The 15,556-nt window shown below is 49.5% G+C and overlaps 7 non-coding genes and 2 pseudogenes across 7 annotated transcripts; all 9 read left to right on the forward strand.

The window, feature by feature from the left end:
- The first annotated feature begins 609 nt into the window (after positions 1-609).
- Positions 610-800, forward strand: LOC141238880 (U2 spliceosomal RNA). The gene has a single exon (XR_012304326.1). It is a non-coding gene; the product is annotated as a U2 spliceosomal RNA (small nuclear RNA).
- A 1,116-nt stretch (positions 801-1,916) lies between these two features.
- LOC141239055 (U2 spliceosomal RNA) lies at positions 1,917-2,032 on the forward strand (annotated as a pseudogene).
- Positions 2,033-2,556: 524 nt separating this feature from the next.
- Positions 2,557-2,739, forward strand: LOC141239030 (U2 spliceosomal RNA). The gene has a single exon (XR_012304470.1). It is a non-coding gene; the product is annotated as a U2 spliceosomal RNA (small nuclear RNA).
- A 1,116-nt stretch (positions 2,740-3,855) lies between these two features.
- Positions 3,856-3,933, forward strand: LOC141239053 (U2 spliceosomal RNA; annotated as a pseudogene).
- Positions 3,934-9,491: 5,558 nt separating this feature from the next.
- Positions 9,492-9,684, forward strand: LOC141239029 (U2 spliceosomal RNA). The gene has a single exon (XR_012304469.1). It is a non-coding gene; the product is annotated as a U2 spliceosomal RNA (small nuclear RNA).
- Positions 9,685-10,798: 1,114 nt separating this feature from the next.
- LOC141238881 (U2 spliceosomal RNA) lies at positions 10,799-10,989 on the forward strand. The gene has a single exon (XR_012304327.1). It is a non-coding gene; the product is annotated as a U2 spliceosomal RNA (small nuclear RNA).
- A 1,114-nt stretch (positions 10,990-12,103) lies between these two features.
- LOC141238882 (U2 spliceosomal RNA) lies at positions 12,104-12,294 on the forward strand. The gene has a single exon (XR_012304328.1). It is a non-coding gene; the product is annotated as a U2 spliceosomal RNA (small nuclear RNA).
- Positions 12,295-13,411: 1,117 nt separating this feature from the next.
- LOC141238883 (U2 spliceosomal RNA) lies at positions 13,412-13,602 on the forward strand. Its single transcript, XR_012304329.1, has one exon. It is a non-coding gene; the product is annotated as a U2 spliceosomal RNA (small nuclear RNA).
- A 1,116-nt stretch (positions 13,603-14,718) lies between these two features.
- Positions 14,719-14,909, forward strand: LOC141238884 (U2 spliceosomal RNA). The gene has a single exon (XR_012304330.1). It is a non-coding gene; the product is annotated as a U2 spliceosomal RNA (small nuclear RNA).
- The last annotated feature ends 647 nt before the right edge of the window (positions 14,910-15,556 follow it).

Consider the following 15,556-nt stretch of genomic DNA (forward strand, 5'->3'; position numbering starts at 1 on the left):
GAACACTGACTTCTTTCATTTAATGCCTGCAGACTATAAAAGAGAAACCAACCCAAAAAGTTTGGTTGATTAGTCTGTGGCATTCGTTTAAACTGTTGCTTATGGCGGTCTCTGTGAGCTTCTCAGTGACATTCAGCCATCCAGGTATCCCGCCTGCAGTAGACGGAATGTGGCAATGGAACGCTGGCTGCGCGTGTCATAATAGGCTCTGAGCCTTTATATACCTGCGCACAGCAGCAGCCACCTTCAGTCTGCTGCTGGACAGCCAGCAGCAGCAGCAGCAGGAGAGGTAATTAATCAGCAACCCTCCTGCTAAGGGTAGACAGCTGCTCGTTCCACCCCCCCCCCCGCCTTAATTGGTTCTCCTCCCTTCCAACGGTGTTGAGGCGGGTGGGAACAGCCGGGGGTTGAGGGTACTGTGCTAAAAGAGGTGGAGTTATGCAGATCTAAAACGCGTGGATTGCAGCAGCAGCAAGCCGAAAAGTGCAGGCATGTGAGGGATCTAGAGGTTGACAGCATGTCTTCTTAACGGGAGTCCAGGTGGCCATCTCCACAAATGGACTTTTCAGAATCCTTGGGTGGCACCGTAGTCGGAAACCAATTCTGGTTATCGCTTCTCGGCCTTTTGGCTAAGATCAAGTGTAGTATCTGTTCTTATCAGTTTAATATCTGATACGTCCCCTATCTGGGGACCATATATTAAATGGATTTTTAGAACAGGGAGATGGAAAAAGAGCTTGCTCTGTCCACTCCACGCATTGACCTGGTATTGCAGTATCTCCAGGACCGGTGCACCCCTTCTTTAATGCAGTTTCTAAAATCAGAAAGAATTGAATTCAATGCTTTTTGTTCATTTGGCTTGTTTGTCGGATTTTGGGATGGACTCTTTGGCTTTGCTTTTCTTCTCCTCATTGGATTTTTCATGTTAAAAGTTGCAGAAGCCAGATGACAAGCTCATTTTGGTTCAACTTCAGCAACTGTGCATTGCATTGCCATGTAATGTAATGCAATGCTATCTATCTAGCTCTCCCTCTATACTTCCTTTTGGATAAACAGACATATTAGGCAAGCATTTTGGAGCTTTCACCTAAATAACTACAGGTGGTGAGATAAGCTGCACAATATAATTGACCTTTCAGTATATTGTTGCACACACACCATCTATTTAGCAAATGCCCTTGTTATCAACAGCAGCCTTTTAAACTCACCTGAGCTAACAGGTATGTGAGCTGGTTACTCTGCTGCGCTTAAAATTTCTTTTTTGGTTTGCTACAATGCCTTTTCTGAAACGTTGTCTCCCTCTGCTGGAACACTGACTTCTTTCATTTAATGCCTGCAGACTATAAAAGAGAAACCAACCCAAAAAGTTTGGTTGATTAGTCTGTGGCATTCTTTTAAACTGTTGCTTATGGCGGTCTCTGTGAGCTTCTCAGTGACATTCAGCCATCCAGGTATCCCGCCTGCAGTAGACGGAATGTGACAATGGAACGCTGGCTGCGCGTGTCATAATAGGCTCTGAGCCTTTATATACCTGCGCACAGCAGCAGCCACCTTCAGTCTGCTGCTGGACAGCCAGCAGCAGCAGCAGCAGGAGAGGTAATTAATCAGCAACCCTCCTGCTAAGGGTAGACAGCTGCTCGTTCCACCCCCCCCCCCGCCTTAATTGGTTCTCCTCCCTTCCAACGGTGTTGAGGCGGGTGGGAACAGCCGGGGGTTGAGGGTACTGTGCTAAAAGAGGTGGAGTTATGCAGATCTAAAACGCGTGGATTGCAGCAGCAGCAAGCCGAAAAGTGCAGGCATGTGAGGGATCTAGAGGTTGACAGCATGTCTTCTTAACGGGAGTCCAGGTGGCCATCTCCACAAATGGACTTTTCAGAATCCTTGGGTGGCACCGTAGTCGGAAACCAATTCTGGTTATCGCTTCTCGGCCTTTTGGCTAAGATCAAGTGTAGTATCTTTTGAAAAGGCAGTTTTGTCCTTGGGCTGCCCTAGTAAATTGATGCATATTACACACTGGTTTGGTGCACTTGCTAGTACGCCAGGTGGCTCATAGAGTTATCTGATGGAAAACATGGCCCTCCAGGATCGAAGTCACTAGGCTGGGTAAGTGTGAGGGCTTTGGAGCAATGTGCCCCAGGAGTAGGCGCCCTGGTGGGAGTCCAAGCTTACTGGGGCTGGGAACCCCAGAAAGACTTGGCTTCGTAGCACGCCGCACCTTTGCCAATCATACTTTCTGAGCAACCCCCCCTATTCCTGGCCTCCGGGCTAGGAAGGGGAATTTTTATAAACCCGGTCGGAGGTCCGGTCAGCTTTGGGCTGAGAAACCAACACAGGCTCCAGCTCCACTAGGGTGGCAGCCTAGATGGAAGCTGGGAGCACGAAAACGGCTCTTCTCCTGCTTCGGCTAGGGAGAGCATCGGAGATCCCTGACCCTCGCTGTGGCCTTCTGGCTCAGAGGGATGGGGATGGTTTATTGGGGACCCTCTCCTCCGGGAAGGGTCCACATGAATCCTCGCCTCGTGCGCTGTTTTGGTGTGACTTCGGTCACATTTTTCAGTGCCTTGGATGCAGCTTCAATCAAAAAAATCTGTTCTTATCAGTTTAATATCTGATACGTCCCCTATCTGGGTACCATATATTAAATGGATTTTTAGAACAGGGAGATGGAAAAAGAGCTTGCTCTGTCCACTCCACGCATTGACCTGGTATTGCAGTATCTCCAGGACCGGTGCACCCCTTCTTTAATGCAGTTTCTAAAATCAGAAAGAATTGAATTCAATGCTTTTTGTTCATTTGGCTTGTTTGTCGGATTTTGGGATGGACTCTTTGGCTTTGCTTTTCTTCTCCTCATTGGATTTTTCATGTTAAAAGTTGCAGAAGCCAGATGACAAGCTCATTTTGGTTCAACTTCAGCAACTGTGCATTGCATTGCCATGTAATGTAATGCAATGCTATCTATCTAGCTCTCCCTCTATACTTCCTTTTGGATAAACAGACATATTAGGCAAGCATTTTGGAGCTTTCACCTAAATAACTACAGGTGGTGAGATAAGCTGCACAATATAATTGACCTTTCAGTATATTGTTGCACACACACCATCTATTTAGCAAATGCCCTTGTTATCAACAGCAGCCTTTTAAACTCACCTGAGCTAACAGGTATGTGAGCTGGTTACTCTGCTGCGCTTAAAATTTCTTTTTTGGTTTGCTACAATGCCTTTTCTGAAACGTTGTCTCCCTCTGCTGGAACACTGACTTCTTTCATTTAATGCCTGCAGACTATAAAAGAGAAACCAACCCAAAAAGTTTGGTTGATTAGTCTGTGGCATTCTTTTAAACTGTTGCTTATGGCGGTCTCTGTGAGCTTCTCAGTGACATTCAGCCATCCAGGTATCCCGCCTGCAGTAGACGGAATGTGGCAATGGAACGCTGGCTGCGCGTGTCATAATAGGCTCTGAGCCTTTATATACCTGCGCACAGCAGCAGCCACCTTCAGTCTGCTGCTGGACAGCCAGCAGCAGCAGCAGCAGGAGAGGTAATTAATCAGCAACCCTCCTGCTAAGGGTAGACAGCTGCTCGTTCCACCCCCCCCACCGCCTTAATTGGTTCTCCTCCCTTCCAACGGTGTTGAGGCGGGTGGGAACAGCCGGGGGTTGAGGGTACTGTGCTAAAAGAAGTGGAGTTATGCAGATCTAAAACGCGTGGATTGCAGCAGCAGCAAGCCGAAAAGTGCAGGCATGTGAGGGATCTAGAGGTTGACAGCATGTCTTCGTAACGGGAGTCCAGGTGGCCATCTCCACAAATGGACTTTTCAGAATCCTTGGGTGGCACCGTAGTCGGAAACCAATTCTGGTTATCGCTTCTCGGCCTTTTGGCTAAGATCAAGTGTAGTATCTGTTCTTTTAAGAACACAAGAGCTACGATCTACACTTGACGAGAGCGATCGAACTCGGAAGGAGAAGAGCTTCGGAGCCCAGCTGACATCAGAGAACGAAGGCGGATATCGGTGGGAGGAAGAAGCTCTAAAGAATCCAGAAGAAGACGAAGACTCGGAGAAGAATCGGGCTGTCCTGTGGAATCTTCGAGGAAGAAAATCATCGAGACAAAGACCTTTCGGGGAATTTGTCCAGAACACGACGGGAGAAGAATCTGCATAGCTCCACCCATTCCGGGAAGAGTTCCAGATCCAGCTCCAAGAAGTAACTGCAGGAGGAAAGCCATGGCAAGCGCTGCGAGGAAGGCCGAAAAGAAGAGCCTGGAGCTGGGGACAGCCAGGAGGGCCCAGCCAGGAGCCGATTCTGACCCCAAGGACTCTGCCTCCACGACTGGCCAGCAGAAGGGACCCCAGAAGCCCCGCCACGAAGCTCCAGCCCTGGAGCCATGGATGCGGCAGACGGTGGCCCTGAAGCTGAAGGAAGTGGATGGGAGGGTGCCGGACATGTCCTCGGACGTGTTCTGCCAGAAGATGCTGCTGGATCGAGGCTTCTCCAGGTCGGACACCCTCAGCATCCAGACCTTCTTGACGGGGATCTTCTTCGTCACCTTCGCCACTGTGAACACCTGCAGGAGGTTCTGGGAAATGGTAAGCGCAAAAGGACCGGATAATTCTTTCTCTGCCTTTACAGGTAGCTGCCCTATCCAGAGGGATGAAAGGAGGATCACGGTCTCCATGCGCAACCCGCACACCCCAGGCCAAGACATCTGTACCTTCCTGAGACGCTTCTGTTTGGTTGTGAAGGAACCCTCTCACATCCTGAATGGACTCGGCTTCTGGACAGGTAAGTGGTCGGTGACCGTTAGACTTCACAGGGACCTGGCGTACTCAGACGGACTTCGGCACCTGCCCCCGACATTCTCCCTGGGCAACTCCTACGGCCTCATCTATTACCCGGACATGCCGCGGAACTGCAGGAGATGCGGCAAGAACGGCCACGAGATGAAGGACTGCAAGGAGGATGCCTGCAGGATTTGTCGAGTGACGGGACACAGCTCGAAGGACTGCCCGAAGAAGACGTCCTGCAACCTGTGTGGGCTGGCGGCTCATCTGTACAAGGATTGCCCCAGGCGTGAGAGATCCTGGGCATCGGTGGTTGCGACGACCCCAGCTACGGAGGACAAGGCCCCGACGACCAGGCCTGTGAAGGTCAAGGACGCGACGACCAAGGCCCCAGCGGCCAAGGCCGAGACGACCAAGGCCAAAGCGGTCAAGGAGTCGGTGGCCAAAGCCCCAGCGACGGTCCCAGCAGCTCCGAAGCAGAAGAAAATGTCAAAGGAGGGTAAGAGTTCTGTCACCCCTCTCTCGATCCCTCCCCCTGCCACCCCCGTCCAATCCCCCCCCACCCCGGTTACCCCTGCTGAGGATTCCACTTCCTCTTCCTCCTTCCCCTACTCCTCAGCAGGTGTCCTTTCCCCTGCCCCGGCAGCCACTCTCCCTCCCCAGACCATGGTAGCGGTGGAATTAACCTTTCCTCCACCCGCCGCTATCTATTCCGAGGAGGATTTTCCCCTTCTTGTCTCCCCAGTTCCAACCCGGGGAAAGAGGAAGGTGGAGGACAGCCCTGCTACTGAATCCTCCAAAAAGAAGATTCTGGATTTCGTAGGCGAAAAGGAGGATACCCTCCCTGAGCCAGAAGAGATGGAGCACATGGTTGAGACCCTGGTGGCCGAGCCAGAAGAGGAGGAACTGGTGGTCGCCGAGATTGAGGCCGCGCTGCTTGACCAGATGGAGGAAGAGGGCCTGCTGGTGATCCCGTCACCAGCAGTCAACACCGACGAGGGACCACCCGACCGGAGTGGTAACTAAGGTGTATTGCCTGCGCTAACTTTTTCTTTTTTCCCTACATGATGGCTAATATTAACTTATTTTCCATTAATGTCAGGAGCATCAAGGACAAGTTCAGACGTCAGACTATTTATGCCTTCCTTACTTCCCAGTTGTGTGATGTTTATATGTTGCAGGAATGTTCCCTTCCCTCCTCTAGGTCCTTCAAACATCTGGCCAGGGAGTGGTCCCACGGTCCATCCTACTGGTCCGGTGGGGGTGACTGCAAGTCTGCGGGGGTCGCAATTCTGATCAGGGGGGGCGCATTCACGCTTGAGTCCGTCCAGGAGCTCATCTGCGGCAGGGCTCTTGTTGTAGATGGCAACTGGGCGGGAGAACCTGTCAGGTTCATCAACGTGTATGCGTCCCCACTGAAGAATGAGCGTTTGGAGCTTTTCCAGACCCTGCGGCTTCAGCTTGCCACCACCAGGACCTTAGTGATGGCCGGGGATTTCAACTGCCCCATCGAGGAGGACGGTCGTAGTTCTGGCACATCTGCCAAGTTGGACATCACGTCCAAGCTGCTCATCGAGATGGTAACCGAGGCCTCTCTTCAGGACGTGGTGGGCTCCATGGGGAGAGGCTCCACGAACTATTCGTGGAGCCGACCCGATGGCTCACTCCGCTCCAGGATTGACTTTGTGTTCACCTCTCGGGCAGTCAGGCAGAGTAGGCACTCGATGGTCTCCTGCTTCTTCTCCGACCACAGAGCCATTCACTTACAAGGTGTCCTCGGCGACGGTTTTCCGTCCGGCCCCGGCTCCTGGAAGCTGAATTGTGCTCTGCTGGCTCAGGATGAAGTCGTGGAGGAGCTGAGAGCAGCCTACGCAATGTGGCAGTCCTACAAGGGTAGCTTCCAAACAGTCTCTGATTGGTGGGAATATGTTAAACTTGAGTTTCGCTGTTTCTTTCAGGCCAAGGGTCGACAACAGGAGTGTGAGAAGAGGAGGGACTTCAGAGGGCTGCAGCGCGAGCTGCGGTCGCTGCAGGACCTTCTTCACTGCGGCTGGGACGTGAGGGAGGAGCTGGAGGAGACCAAGAAGAGCCTGAAAAGGCACTTTGAGGAGGAGTCCAAGCGAATCATCTTCCGTTCCAAAGTGGAGAATCTGGAGAAGGGTGAGAAATGTAACTCATTCTTTTTCAGGAAACTTCATGCCGGTCACACGCCCCTGAACGAGCTGCGAGACGAGAGCGGAAACATGCGACGTGGGAAGGAGGACGTGATGAGGGTCGTCAGCGACCTCTACAGCGAACTCTACTCCCACAAGACTACCGACCCCGACGCTGCTGATAAGTTCCTGTCAGGTATCACTAACCATCTTGATCCTGCAGGCACGGCAGCCTTGGACAAACCTCTGATGGTGGGCGAATTGCTCTCTGCCACTAAATCCTTTAGGACCGGCAGGACCCCGGGCAGTGATGGTCTTCCAGCGGAGCTCTATGTAGCGCTGGGAGACCTCATCTGTCCGGACCTGTTGGACCTGTACGAGGAGATGGTGGTGGAGGGTAGAATGCCTCCATCTTTGAGGGAAGGAATGGTCACGATCCTGTACAAGCGGAAGGGAGAGAGGTGCGACCTGAGGAATTGGCGTCCCATCACTCTGCTCAACGTGGACTACAAGATCCTGGCCAAGACGATGGCGACACGACTTAAGACGGTCATCGGACGGATCATCCACCCGGACCAGACCTGCGGCATCCCTGGACGTCGCATCGCAGACAGCCTCGCTCTCGTGCGGGACACGGTCGAGTACATCAAGGTCCGCCACGCACACGCGGCCCTGGTCTCCTTGGATCAGGAGAAGGCCTTCGACCGGGTTTCCCACGAGTTCATGGGCCGAGCTCTGCACCGGTTAGGTTTGGGTAACATGTTTTGTTCGTATGTCCGTCTGATGTATTTTGATATCCACAGCTCGGTGTTGGTGAACGGCTGGAAGACTGACCCCTTCCCTGTCCTCTCTGGGGTCAGACAAGGCTGCCCTCTATCACCTCTTCTTTTTGTTTGTGTTATAGAACTCTTCGCAGAGGCTATCCGGCAGAATGGAGAGATCAGAGGGATCACCGCACCGGGTCCGGGACGACACGAGGTCAAGTGCTCGCTCTACATGGACGACGTCACCGTCTTCTGCGCTGATCGTGGTTCAGTCGACGCCCTCGTCCAGACGTGTGAGAGGTTCGGCCGGGCTTCAGGGGCCAAAGTCAACTGCAGGAAGTCGGAAGCCATGCTCTTCGGGGATTGGCAGCCGGCCTCCTCCGCCCCCTTCCCCTTCAACATTCAACCGGATTTCCTCAAGGTGCTGGGAGTCTGGTTCGGGAAGGAAGGAGCGGCCCTCAAGTCCTGGCAAGAACGCTTGGCCAAGGTGAAGCAACGGATCGGACTCTGGAGCCTCAGACACCTCACTTGTGAGGGTAAGGCACTCGTCCTGCGTAATGAGGTCCTGCCCGTCTTGCAGTACACGGCGCAGGCCTGGCCCCCACACGTCACTGTGTGCAGGGCCATTACCAGGACAGTGTTTCACTTTGTCTGGGGATCCAAGATGGACAGAGTCAGGCGGGCCGTCATGTACAAGGAGCCTCGCAAGGGTGGGAAGAGCGTTCCAGATATCCCCACCCTCCTGCGATCCTCTTTTGTGTGTGATTGTGTCCGCCGGACTTTGCAAGTCAAGAATGGCTCCGCGGGCAGGTCCATGTCTCGCTTCTTCCTGCTTCCTCTTTGGAGGCGACTCGGCTGGGACAAGTGGGACAGCTCCTTCCCCTACAACTGGACGACGCCATGGTTCTACGGAGACGTCGTTCGATTTGTGGGGGAGCATCAACTGGAGGGACTCAAGCCCGACTTGTGGAAGCCCAAAACTATCCACAAGCTAATCAGAGCCAAGGATGACGTGGAGAACATCACAGGACTTCACCAGGACACGCTGGAGACTGTGTGGACAAATGTGTCGTCTGACAGGCTGACCAACGGGCACAAGGACTTGTCGTGGATGGCGATTCAGGGCGGACTGCCCGTCCGGTCATTCATGCATGCCCGGAACCTGTGCAAGACCCGGTACTGCCCAAGGTGCCCCTTCGTGGAGGAAACATCTTTGCACACTTTTTGGGACTGCGGATTTGCACAGCGCCTATTGACTGCACTTGAGGACGACCTGAGGAACTCTGTCCCCAGGGCGAGCCTATCGCACCATTCTGTGCTTTACGGACTCTTCCCTGGGGTTCATACCGTCGGAGCCATCCAGGAGGCTTGGCGCCTTATGAACTGCTTCAAGGATGCCGTTTGGGTCGCCAGGAACCGGCTCATCTTGAGGAGGGAGAGGATGTCCATCCAGGACTGCCGCAGGCTGATCCACAGCCTGCTCAGAGACTATTCCATCATGGACGGTCCGGAGGACGAGGACTAAACCCCTCCTCCCCCTCTCCCCTTATGTGTCTTGTCTTTCAATAAAGCTTCGGGCCTGTGATTTTCCCCTCCCCATCCCCTTTTTCCCAATCCCCATCCCTTATCACGGTTCGTCGTACTGTATTGATTGACATGCTTTTTCTTTCAGATTGAGTGTTTTGTGTAGCATAGGGGTGTGATGTGTCTAGTTAGTGCGTCGTATCCTCATGCTATGTAAATATGATGTAGAATTCTGTGTGTACTGGGCTGCGGCACTGTACACTGTCTGTTAACTTATTTTTTGTGCTAATAAAAGATATATTCAATCAAAAAATCTGTTCTTATCAGTTTAATATCTGATACGTCCCCTATCTGGGGACCATATATTAAATGGATTTTTAGAACAGGGAGATGGAAAAAGAGCTTGCTCTGTCCACTCCACGCATTGACCTGGTATTGCAGTATCTCCAGGACCGGTGCACCCCTTCTTTAATGCAGTTTCTAAAATCAGAAAGAATTGAATTCAATGCTTTTTGTTCATTTGGCTTGTTTGTCGGATTTTGGGATGGACTCTTTGGCTTTGCTTTTCTTCTCCTCATTGGATTTTTCATGTTAAAAGTTGCAGAAGCCAGATGACAAGCTCATTTTGGTTCAACTTCAGCAACTGTGCATTGCATTGCCATGTAATGTAATGCAATGCTATCTATCTAGCTCTCCCTCTATACTTCCTTTTGGATAAACAGACATATTAGGCAAGCATTTTGGAGCTTTCACCTACATAACTACAGGTGGTGAGATAAGCTGCACAATATAATTGACCTTTCAGTATATTGTTGCACACACACCATCTATTTAGCAAATGCCCTTGTTATCAACAGCAGCCTTTTAAACTCACCTGAGCTAACAGGTATGTGAGCTGGTTACTCTGCTGCGCTTAAAATTTCTTTTTTGGTTTGCTACAATGCCTTTTCTGAAACGTTGTCTCCCTCTGCTGGAACACTGACTTCTTTCATTTAATGCCTGCAGACTATAAAAGAGAAACCAACCCAAAAAGTTTGGTTGATTAGTCTGTGGCATTCTTTTAAACTGTTGCTTATGGCGGTCTCTGTGAGCTTCTCAGTGACATTCAGCCATCCAGGTATCCCGCCTGCAGTAGACGGAATGTGGCAATGGAACGCTGGCTGCGCGTGTCATAATAGGCTCTGAGCCTTTATATACCTGTGCACAGCAGCAGCCACCTTCAGTCTGCTGCTGGACAGCCAGCAGCAGCAGCAGCAGGAGAGGTAATTAATCAGCAACCCTCCTGCTAAGGGTAGACAGCTGCTCGTTCCACCCCCCCCCGCCTTAATTGGTTCTCCTCCCTTCCAACGGTGTTGAGGCGGGTGGGAACAGCCGGGGGTTGAGGGTACTGTGCTAAAAGAGGTGGAGTTATGCAGATCTAAAACGCGTGGATTGCAGCAGCAGCAAGCCGAAAAGTGCAGGCATGTGAGGGATCTAGAGGTTGACAGCATGTCTTCTTAACGGGAGTCCAGGTGGCCATCTCCACAAATGGACTTTTCAGAATCCTTGGGTGGCACCGTAGTCGGAAACCAATTCTGGTTATCGCTTCTCGGCCTTTTGGCTAAGATCAAGTGTAGTATCTGTTCTTATCAGTTTAATATCTGATACGTCCCCTATCTGGGGACCATATATTAAATGGATTTTTAGAACAGGGAGATGGAAAAAGAGCTTGCTCTGTCCACTCCACGCATTGACCTGGTATTGCAGTATCTCCAGGACCGGTGCACCCCTTCTTTAATGCAGTTTCTAAAATCAGAAAGAATTGAATTCAATGCTTTTTGTTCATTTGGCTTGTTTGTCGGATTTTGGGATGGACTCTTTGGCTTTGCTTTTCTTCTCCTCATTGGATTTTTCATGTTAAAAGTTGCAGAAGCCAGATGACAAGCTCATTTTGGTTCAACTTCAGCAACTGTGCATTGCATTGCCATGTAATGTAATGCAATGCTATCTATCTAGCTCTCCCTCTATACTTCCTTTTGGATAAACAGACATATTAGGCAAGCATTTTGGAGCTTTCACCTAAATAACTACAGGTGGTGAGATAAGCTGCACAATATAATTGACCTTTCAGTATATTGTTGCACACACACCATCTATTTAGCAAATGCCCTTGTTATCAACAGCAGCCTTTTAAACTCACCTGAGCTAAAAGGTATGTGAGCTGGTTACTCTGCTGCGCTTAAAATTTCTTTTTTGGTTTGCTACAATGCCTTTTCTGAAACGTTGTCTTCCTCTGCTGGAACACTGACTTCTTTCATTTAATGCCTGCAGACTATAAAAGAGAAACCAACCCAAAAAGTTTGGTTGATTAGTCTGTGGCATTCTTTTAAACTGTTGCTTATGGCGGTCTCTGTGAACTTCTCAGTGACATTCAGCCATCCAGGTATCCCGCCTGCAGTAGACGGAATGTGGCAATGGAACGCTGGCTGCGCGTGTCATAATAGGCTCTGAGCCTTTATATACCTGCGCACAGCAGCAGCCACCTTCAGTCTGCTGCTGGACAGCCAGCAGCAGCAGCAGCAGAAGAGGTAATTAATCAGCAACCCTCCTGCTAAGGGTAGACAGCTGCTCGTTCCACCCCCCCCCGCCTTAATTGGTTCTCCTCCCTTCCAACGGTGTTGAGGCGGGTGGGAACAGCCGGGGGTTGAGGGTACTGTGCTAAAAGAGGTGGAGTTATGCAGATCTAAAACGCGTGGATTGCAGCAGCAGCAAGCCGAAAAGTGCAGGCATGTGAGGGATCTAGAGGTTGACAGCATGTCTTCTTAACGGGAGTCCAGGTGGCCATCTCCACAAATGGACTTTTCAGAATCCTTGGGTGGCACCGTAGTCGGAAACCAATTCTGGTTATCGCTTCTCGGCCTTTTGGCTAAGATCAAGTGTAGTATCTGTTCTTATCAGTTTAATATCTGATACGTCCCCTATCTGGGGACCATATATTAAATGGATTTTTAGAACAGGGAGATGGAAAAAGAGCTTGCTCTGTCCACTCCACGCATTGACCTGGTATTGCAGTATCTCCAGGACCGGTGCACCCCTTCTTTAATGCAGTTTCTAAAATCAGAAAGAATTGAATTCAATGCTTTTTGTTCATTTGGCTTGTTTGTCGGATTTTGGGATGGACTCTTTGGCTTTGCTTTTCTTCTCCTCATTGGATTTTTCATGTTAAAAGTTGCAGAAGCCAGATGACAAGCTCATTTTGGTTCAACTTCAGCAACTGTGCATTGCATTGCCATGTAATGTAATGCAATGCTATCTATCTAGCTCTCCCTCTATACTTCCTTTTGGATAAACAGACATATTAGGCAAGCATTTTGGAGCTTTCACCTAAATAACTACAGGTGGTGAGATAAGCTGCACAATATAATTGACCTTTCAGTATATTGTTGCACACACACCATCTATTTAGCAAATGCCCTTGTTATCAACAGCAGCCTTTTAAACTCACCTGAGCTAACAGGTATGTGAGCTGGTTACTCTGCTGCGCTTAAAATTTCTTTTTTGGTTTGCTACAATGCCTTTTCTGAAACGTTGTCTCCCTCTGCTGGAACACTGACTTCTTTCATTTAATGCCTGCAGACTATAAAAGAGAAACCAACCCAAAAAGTTTGGTTGATTAGTCTGTGGCATTCTTTTAAACTGTTGCTTATGGCGGTCTCTGTGAGCTTCTCAGTGACATTCAGCCATCCAGGTATCCCGCCTGCAGTAGACGGAATGTGGCAATGGAACGCTGGCTGCGCGTGTCATAATAGGCTCTGAGCCTTTATATACCTGCGCACAGCAGCAGCCACCTTCAGTCTGCTGCTGGACAGCCAGCAGCAGCAGCAGCAGGAGAGGTAATTAATCAGCAACCCTCCTGCTAAGGGTAGACAGCTGCTCGTTCCACCCCCCCCCCCCGCCTTAATTGGTTCTCCTCCCTTCCAACGGTGTTGAGGCGGGTGGGAACAGCCGGGGGTTGAGGGTACTGTGCTAAAAGAGGTGGAGTTATGCAGATCTAAAACGCGTGGATTGCAGCAGCAGCAAGCCGAAAAGTGCAGGCATGTGAGGGATCTAGAGGTTGACAGCATGTCTTCTTAACGGGAGTCCAGGTGGCCATCTCCACAAATGGACTTTTCAGAATCCTTGGGTGGCACCGTAGTCGGAAACCAATTCTGGTTATCGCTTCTCGGCCTTTTGGCTAAGATCAAGTGTAGTATCTGTTCTTATCAGTTTAATATCTGATACGTCCCCTATCTGGGGACCATATATTAAATGGATTTTTAGAACAGGGAGATGGAAAAAGAGCTTGCTCTGTCCACTCCACGCATTGACCTGGTATTGCAGTATCTCCAGGACCGGTGCACCCCTTCTTTAATGCAGTTTCTAAAATCAGAAAGAATTGAATTCAATGCTTTTTGTTCATTTGGCTTGTTTGTCGGATTTTGGGATGGACTCTTTGGCTTTGCTTTTCTTCTCCTCATTGGATTTTTCATGTTAAAAGTTGCAGAAGCCAGATGACAAGCTCATTTTGGTTCAACTTCAGCAACTGTGCATTGCATTGCCATGTAATGTAATGCAATGCTATCTATCTAGCTCTCCCTCTATACTTCCTTTTGGATAAACAGACATATTAGGCAAGCATTTTGGAGCTTTCACCTAAATAACTACAGGTGGTGAGATAAGCTGCACAATATAATTGACCTTTCAGTATATTGTTGCACACACACCATCTATTTAGCAAATGCCCTTGTTATCAACAGCAGCCTTTTAAACTCACCTGAGCTAACAGGTATGTGAGCTGGTTACTCTGCTGCGCTTAAAATTTCTTTTTTGGTTTGCTACAATGCCTTTTCTGAAACGTTGTCTCCCTCTGCTGGAACACTGACTTCTTTCATTTAATGCCTGCAGACTATAAAAGAGAAACCAACCCAAAAAGTTTGGTTGATTAGTCTGTGGCATTCTTTTAAACTGTTGCTTATGGCGGTCTCTGTGAGCTTCTCAGTGACATTCAGCCATCCAGGTATCCCGCCTGCAGTAGACGGAATGTGGCAATGGAACGCTGGCTGCGCGTGTCATAATAGGCTCTGAGCCTTTATATACCTGCGCACAGCAGCAGCCACCTTCAGTCTGCTGCTGGACAGCCAGCAGCAGCAGCAGCAGGAGAGGTAATTAATCAGCAACCCTCCTGCTAAGGGTAGACAGCTGCTCGTTCCACCCCCCCCCCCGCCTTAATTGGTTCTGCTCCCTTCCAACGGTGTTGAGGCGGGTGGGAACAGCTGGGGGTTGAGGGTACTGTGCTAAAAGAGTTGGAGTTATGCAGATCTAAAACGCGTGGATTGCAGCAGCAGCAAGCCGAAAAGTGCAGGCATGTGAGGGATCTAGAGGTTGACAGCATGTCTTCTTAACGGGAGTCCAGGTGGCCATCTCCACAAATGGACTTTTCAGAATCCTTGGGTGGCACCGTAGTCGGAAACCAATTCTGGTTATCGCTTCTCGGCCTTTTGGCTAAGATCAAGTGTAGTATCTGTTCTTATCAGTTTAATATCTGATACGTCCCCTATCTGGGGACCATATATTAAATGGATTTTTAGAACAGGGAGATGGAAAAAGAGCTTGCTCTGTCCACTCCACGCATTGACCTGGTATTGCAGTATCTCCAGGACCGGTGCACCCCTTCTTTAATGCAGTTTCTAAAATCAGAAAGAATTGAATTCAATGCTTTTTGTTCATTTGGCTTGTTTGTCGGATTTTGGGATGGACTCTTTGGCTTTGCTTTTCTTCTCCTCATTGGATTTTTCATGTTAAAAGTTGCAGAAGCCAGATGACAAGCTCATTTTGGTTCAACTTCAGCAACTGTGCATTGCATTGCCATGTAATGTAATGCAATGCTATCTATCTAGCTCTCCCTCTATACTTCCTTTTGGATAAACAGACATATTAGGCAAGCATTTTGGAGCTTTCACCTAAATAACTACAGGTGGTGAGATAAGCTGCACAATATAATTGACCTTTCAGTATATTGTTGCACACACACCATCTATTTAGCAAATGCCCTTGTTATCAACAGCAGCCTTTTAAACTCACCTGAGCTAACAGGTATGTGAGCTGGTTACTCTGTTGCGCTTAAAATTTCTTTTTTGGTTTGCTACAATGCCTTTTCTGAAACGTTGTCTCCCTCTGCTGGAACACTGACTTCTTTCATTTAATGCCTGCAGACTATAAAAGAGAAACCAACCCAAAAAGTTTGGTTGATTAGTCTGTGGCATTCTTTTAAACTGTTGCTTATGGCGGTCTCAGTGAGCTTCTCAGTGACATTCAGCCAT

Source organism: Phyllobates terribilis, unplaced genomic scaffold (genome assembly GCF_046119375.1).
Source record: "Phyllobates terribilis strain yellow unplaced genomic scaffold, ASM4611937v1 Scaffold_763__1_contigs__length_703860, whole genome shotgun sequence".
Lineage (NCBI taxonomy): Eukaryota > Metazoa > Chordata > Amphibia > Anura > Dendrobatidae > Phyllobates > Phyllobates terribilis.